Source organism: Mesocricetus auratus, unplaced genomic scaffold (genome assembly GCF_017639785.1).
Source record: "Mesocricetus auratus isolate SY011 unplaced genomic scaffold, BCM_Maur_2.0 Super-Scaffold_100018, whole genome shotgun sequence".
Classification (NCBI taxonomy): Eukaryota; Metazoa; Chordata; class Mammalia; order Rodentia; family Cricetidae; genus Mesocricetus; species Mesocricetus auratus.
The window spans coordinates 3490702-3497888 of record NW_024429199.1 but is presented as its reverse complement, the minus strand read 5'-3'; positions in this window follow the sequence as shown (position 1 = coordinate 3497888).

The following is a 7187-nucleotide window of genomic DNA, read 5'->3' as shown; positions in this document are numbered from 1 at the left end:
CCAGGAACTAGCTTTATTAAGTGTAACACGAGGTTGTTTGATAATATTTTTCTTTGAATATTCTTAAAGAGATGAACTAATTCAAAGTAATTTCAACCCCCACCACCACCCCACAAATTTACAAGTGCTATCTCAAATGCCTAAGAAGGATATTCATGGATATATAATAATGGTATAAAGAAGTATCCAAGAGTTTTCACTCACTAAAGATAAACTAAAGTGTAAATTAGGGGTCAAGTGTCGAATTGGATTTTTTTATCTTAAGTAGCAAAAGATGGTAACAAAGATATTAGTTACTTGGGAATACTGGAGTGGGGGAAGTCCCCAATCTTGTTAAATTAAAAAAAAAAAAAGACTATCATTGAGCCGGGGCGCTGGTGGCACAGCCTTTAGTCCCAGTACTCAGGAGGCAAACCCTGTGGCTTTGGAGCCTGTTCTGGAACTTCTCACTCAGTAGACCAGGCTGACCTCGAACTCACAGAGATCCGCCTGCCTCTGCCTCCCGAGTGCTGGGATTAAAGGTGTGCGCCACCAACCCGACTTCTTTTGTCATGTTTTTAAAAACATCTAACTCAAACTGGGGATTAGGACAAAATATGATAAATGTCATTTATTATAATAGTAATTCAAGGAACATGTGGTTATACTTGGAATAAAGATTAAAGGAATATTTCTGTGTTTTACAAGCTATTCAATTATTTGATGGTTGCTTATTGAAATAAAGACTGCCTACTAAACCACCTCAAACACTAATTGTGGTATAAATATAATTTGACTTGCAATTACTTATAATTAGTTGCTTTTTCAATTACTATTATGCTTTTTCCCAACTTATATTAACGAAAGTGCCAAGAATCTTGGCAAGGTAAAACATTGTTAATTTGAGACAGGATAACTTAACTAGTGTCACTGAATTGCATTGTTTCTTTGTAAAACATACCATTTTTTTCTTGAGGGCCATTATTCTACTGAAGCTCAAATCACTTGTACTTCTAACCAAGGTAGTTAGTTTTTGCTTATATTTCACAAAACTGAATGTGTCCAAAAGTTATTTACCATCATTCTTAAACTAGTCTCTTTCTTTTAATGACCATTCTTTCCCACTTAAAAATAAAAATGAGAAGCCGGGCGGTGGTGGCACACGCCTTTAATCCCAACACTTGGGAGGCAGAGGCAGGCGGATCTCTCTGAGTTTGAGACCAGCCAGGTCTACAGAGTGAGTTCCAGGACAGCCTCCAAAGCCACAGAGAAACCCTGTCTCGAAAAACCAAAGCAAAAAAATGAGAGAGATGGCTCAGTTGTTAAGAGGAGTTGTTGCTCTTCCAGAGGACGGGGCATGATTCCTAGTATACACGTGCTGGCTCATATCCATCTGTGACTCCAATTCCAGGAGATCCAGCATCCTCTTGTGACTTCTGTGGGCAGCAGGCAAGCACAAGGTGTACAAATGTACATGCAGGCAAACACTCATGCATATAAAATCAAGATGAAATTCTTTTCAGAAGTCCTTACATTTTGCCATCTCCCCCTTTTGCTTTTGTTCTAAGAATTAAAATCAAGGACTTGAACTATGTAACTCTATTGTATTGAACTTTAGACCCCTCAGCTCCTGTCTCCTAAGTGCCAGGATCATAATCACTCATTTTCTTTTGTATTCACTCCTATTCGGATCTTACCCAGTTTGGATGGAGAGAAGCTGGGGATCGAGCCCAGAGTTTCCATATGCTAAACATATGTTGTTCTACTGTGTGTGTGTGTGTGTGTCAGTCCGTCCTCAGGAGAGGACAACTTTGGGAAGTTGGTCCTCTTTTTTTCATCATAGAGGTCCCAAAGATCAAACTTAGGTCATCAGATTTGGTGGCAAATACCATTTTTCTGGCAGCCCAATCCCCAATTCTAAAACTCCTTACTTAAATCTATTTCTCCCTTCTGCTATCATCCTTTTTTTTTCTGTAAAACTCTCCAAAAGATGGCAAGACAGATTGTCTCTTCATTGCTCCTTCTGATCCCAGAAATGGATTTTTCTCCCTAATAATTAAATAAAATTGTATTCTTCAAGGACCACTCTTTGAATAGTTTGTGATATAGAACACCAACCGACGCCCCTCCCCCAAGGCTGGGGCTTGAACCTAGGTCCTCAAGCATGCTAGACCATATCCCCAGCCCTACCCTCATGAAACACTCCTCTGAGCTCTTGTGGTAGTTTTCTGTTTGACTTTCCTTTCACGTTGGATTTTCTTCCCCGAGATAAAGAGCTCTTACCCTCTCCTCTGCCTCTCTTTCTAAGTAAAGTCCTTCCCAGATGACCTACTTTATCCAGCTAATACTTTTTATGACCCATTCATCTATAAATACCTTTCCGATATGTTTCTTTAGCCCAGGCATTTCCCTTTCATTCTAGATCTTTGAGGTACTTGCCTGCCTGACTACTCGAAGACTGAATGAGCATTTAGATACTAATGCACCTAAAAAAGATGTTTCTTTTAATAGCAAAATCTGCCTCATCCACATAAAAACACAAAAACCCAGTTGTTCTCAAGCATCCTAGCTGACCTCCGTGTCTCTGCTCTTGGCTCTTTATGATCAACAATAATCATCTCTAACTGGTTGCATAAACCCAAAGTCATCCTTGGTCCTCCCTTTCCCATATTTCCTGAAGTGCAGTCAGTTATAGGGCTTGTCAGGCACCTGAAATATTTCAAAGATCTGTCCTCTTTTCTCTGTCTTCACATCTCCCACTGGCATACTATGAGCCCTAGAATAAGCTCTCTGGCCTGTTGCGGTAACTGATCTCTTCACATTCGCTTAGCCACCTCAGTTGATTGACTTCAGGCAGAAAGTGGCATTTTTAGAATATAAGCCTAAACAGGGCGGTGGTGGCTCACGCCTTTAATCCCAGCACTCGGGAGGCAGAGGCAGGTGGATCTCTGTGAGTTCGAGGCCAGCCTGGTCTACAGAGTGAGTTCCAGGACAGCCTCCAAAACAATACAGAGAAACCCTGTCTCGAAAAACCAAAAAAAAAAAAAAAAAAAAACTATAAAACAAGAAAAAAAAAAAAAACAACTGTGTTAACCTAGCTATCTTAGTTTCATTTCTAAAATACTTGGACCAAAAACAAAAACAAAACAAAAAACTCCAAAACCATCCATCTATCCATCTATTTATCCATCTATCTATTTATCTATCATCCATCCATCCATCCATCTATCCATCTATTTATCCATCTTTCCATCCATCTATCCATGTTTTTAATGAATGCCTTTATGAATTTATGTGCACCAATGCATTCCTGGTGTCATAGGCTGGAAGAGAACCTAGAAGAAGAACTGGAATTAGAGGCAGTTGTGATCCACTACACGGATGATGGGAACTGAGCCCTGGTCCTCTGTAAAAAGCAATAAATGTTCTTAACCACTGAGCTATCTTTACAGATCCAGTTTCTCTACTCTTTAATAGTTCAGGGTATAACCCTAAGGAATGGAACTGCCCACAGTGGGTTATGTCTTCCCAGCTCAGTTAAGGCAGTCATGACAATTAGCCACAGATAAGCCCTCAGGACAGCCTATCTAGACAGCCTCTGACTGAGCTCATCTTCCCAGATGACCATTAAAACTGACTCTCACACTGGTTTTTAAACCTCCCATCCGGAAGACTTCATTATCTCTACCCTTCACTCATTTGTCAAAGTCATACTAACCTTTCTACCTTTAGGTAAATTTAATTTATCTGAAATGTCCTTTCTTTTACTCTTTGTAGGACATTCATTTTTTCACTTTTATTCTTTGAGACGGGTTCTCAGGATGTAGTCCAGGCTGGCCTCAAACTCTTCATCTTCCTTATCTGCTCCCTGAGTGCTGGGATTGCAGGTGTGACTCATCAGATCTGCCTCAACTTGTTTATTCTAGTAATTTGAGGTGTTAGTTTAAATGTTGTTTCTTCTGGGAGCTTACCTCTGATGGAGGGTGCAGATGTAATGATCCTCAAACACAGTGATTCAAACACAAATAAGTTGGTTTATACTGGCAGAACATGCAGAGGCAGGCAGATGGCCCAGGGTAAATGGACAGACAGCTCTGCTACAGGAGATTGATAACCTGTTTTTCTCTTGGGGTGTGTTGATCTAAAAATTTTTTTAAAGTTATAGGAGCTGGAGAGATGGCTCAGAGGTTAAGAGCCCTGACTACTCTTCCAGAGGCCCTGAGTTCAGTTCCCAGCCACCACATGGTGGCTTATAACCATGTGATGCCCTCTTCTGGCATGGAGGCAGAAAACTGTATACATATAACTAAATAAATAAATAAACAAACAAATAAATCTTTTTTAAAAACCTATAAAACGGGAGTCATTTATTCCAAGTCACTAAAGAAGACCCCACCTCCCTTAGAAACATACCTTCAATTTAATATTTGCTCCTGAAGGATATTATTTCACCAGACATGTAAAGATATTATATTTGTAGTCATAGAGGGAAATCTGGGCTAGCAAGATGGCTCAGCAAGAAAAGGTATTTGTGTCCAGGCCGGATGACCTGAGTTCCATCCCCAGGACCCACATGTTGGAAGGAGAGAGCCAACTCCTACAAGCTGTCCAAATGTCCCCTGACACTTGGTCTATGACATGTGCTCCCTTCCCTCTCAAAACAAAACAAAACAAAACAGAAAGAACTAAAAAGATTCTGGTGCCTTTTCTTTCCTGGCTTTATGATTTAATAGAGGCCAAAAGAGCGCATCCAGCCTTAAGATAAGCTTCAGATCAAGGCTGGCTTATGGCACACTCTTTTAATCCCAGCACGCAGGAGGCAGGGGAAGGCAGCTCTTGTGAGTTTGAAGCCAGCCTGATTTACACAGTGATTTCCAGGACTGCCAAAGCTGTGTAAGAAAACATAATACAAAGTTCAGGACTTTAATTTAGAAGGGACACAAAGAGTGGTGTCAAACAGAGACACACAGAGAGGTCAATGAGGAATAGCTGTCATAGGATGCCATGCAACTTGGACTGCCTTTTTTTTTTTTTTTTTTTCAGTTTAAGAAGCAGTCTTCTGCCGGGCGTTGGTGGCGCACACCTTTAATCCCAGCACTTGGGAGGCAGAGGCAGGTGGATCTCTGTGAGTTTGAGGCCAGCCTGGTCTACAGAGTGAGTTCCAGGACAGCCTCCAAAACAATACAGAGAAACCCTGTCTCGAAAAACCAAAAAAAAAAAAAAAAAAAAAAAAAGAAGAAGCAGTCTTCTGCCGGGCGTTGGTGGTACACGCCTTTAATCCCAGCACTCGGGAGGCAGAGCCAGGCGGATCTCTGTGAGTTCGATACCAGCCTGGTCTACTGAGTGAGTTCCAGAACAGGCTCCAAAGCAATACAGAGAAACCCTGTCTCGAAAAAACAAAAAACAAACAAAAAAGTGGTTGTCTACATAACCCAGGTTACTCTGGAACTCACTATCCTCCTGTTTTGTTCTCCCAAGTGCTGGACTAACAGGCATGTGCCACCTTACCTGGTTCCATGTGGCAAAATGCCTGACAAAAGCAACATAAAGAAGGAAGGATGCTCTGTCGTTGATGCTTTAAGAGCGAATATAGTCCATTAGTCCATCATGGCAATGAAGACGTGCTGGCAGGAATGTGAGATCACCGTCACACTGCATCAGCAGCTAAGAAGCAGAAAGTGATGACTGCTGGTACTGCACTCACTTTCTGTTGCTTATCCATTCTGGTACTTCAGTCCATGGATGCTGCTGCTCACACTCAGGGCGGGCACCCCAGTCTGTGGATGCCGCTGCTCACACTCAGGGTGGGTCTTCCTCTCTCAGATAAACATCTCTGGAAACATCTTCTTGAACATTTCTAGAGGTGTGTTTCCTAGATAACTCAGAATTCAGGCCTGCTGACAAGGAAGATTAACCATGATCAGCTTCTTTTTTGGTTTTTTGCTTTTTTATTTGTTTGTTTGTTTTGTTTTTGTTGAAGATTCAAGTTTATTTCTCAAAGTTCTAGAACACAATGCCCAAAAATGGGTGTCACAGCTGGGCTCCCTATCTTAATACCATCACATGGTGAGTGGGATATCAAGTTATGAATTCAAGGGGCTGTCACAGAAATTCAGTCCACAACAGTCCACGCAGCAGCCTGATTTCAAGACTGCAAGGGTTTTTCCAGGTCCGTATGACAGCTGGCAGAATTCAACTCCTTCCTAGCTGCTGGAACCAGAGCTGTCCCTTACTGTGGAACACCTACCACCTTTGTGTTGCCATTTTCTTTTGTTTAAGATTATAAGCAAGCTGCTTTGAAGGACAATGGATTCTACAGGCCCACACTGGGCAAGTGTCCTAGCATTGAGCTACATCCTGCAGCCATTCACATGCTTTTAATTTGAATTAAAAATGACCAAATGCTGAAGCTGGCTCTTTCCTGCTTGTGAGAGGCAATTTTTACAGGTTCAGAAAACTTGGGAGTGAATTGATATCACATTGGTAGCACAAAACTGGCTGAGATAAAATTATCCACTTCAATGAGGCAGTGAACAACACAATCAGGGCTCTTGATACCATCAAAGAATTGTTTGTTAAATATTTACCAACTCTGCCGGGCACAGCCTAGCATCACAGGGAAGAGAGTCTTAACATGGAATCGTCCAGACCATTGCTGGCTTGTGGTCATATCTACGGGGGATTGTTCTGATTGAAAACTGATGGAAGAAGATCTAGCCTATTGCAGTTGGCACCATTCCCTACGCAGAGGGTCCTAAGCAGTATAAGAGAAGTGAAAGCTAGCTGAGAGCAAGCAAAGATCATGTGTTCTCTTTGCTTCTGACTGTGGATATTATGTCTGAAGTTCCTGCCTTAGTGTCCCCAAGATAATGGGCTGTAACCTAGATTCTTTCCCTACTGTGCCTGCGGCGTTTGTCACAGCAACTAAGGCGCCAACATAACACCGGTTGGCACAAGCCTGTGAGACCAATGCTACTGAGAATGTGTAAAGATGAGTTCCATTACTCAAGGCTTTTATGAGGCTTCACAGAGAAATGTCAAACAAGTGGGACTAGTTTTGTTTTTGAGGCATGGCTGCCCTAGAACTCACTATGTAGACCAAGGCAGCCTCAAACTTAGAAACACACCTGCCTCTGCTTCCCCAGTGCTGGGATTAAAGGCACGTGCCAGTATGCCCAAGAGACAAATGGATTTGAAAGTGTGAAATG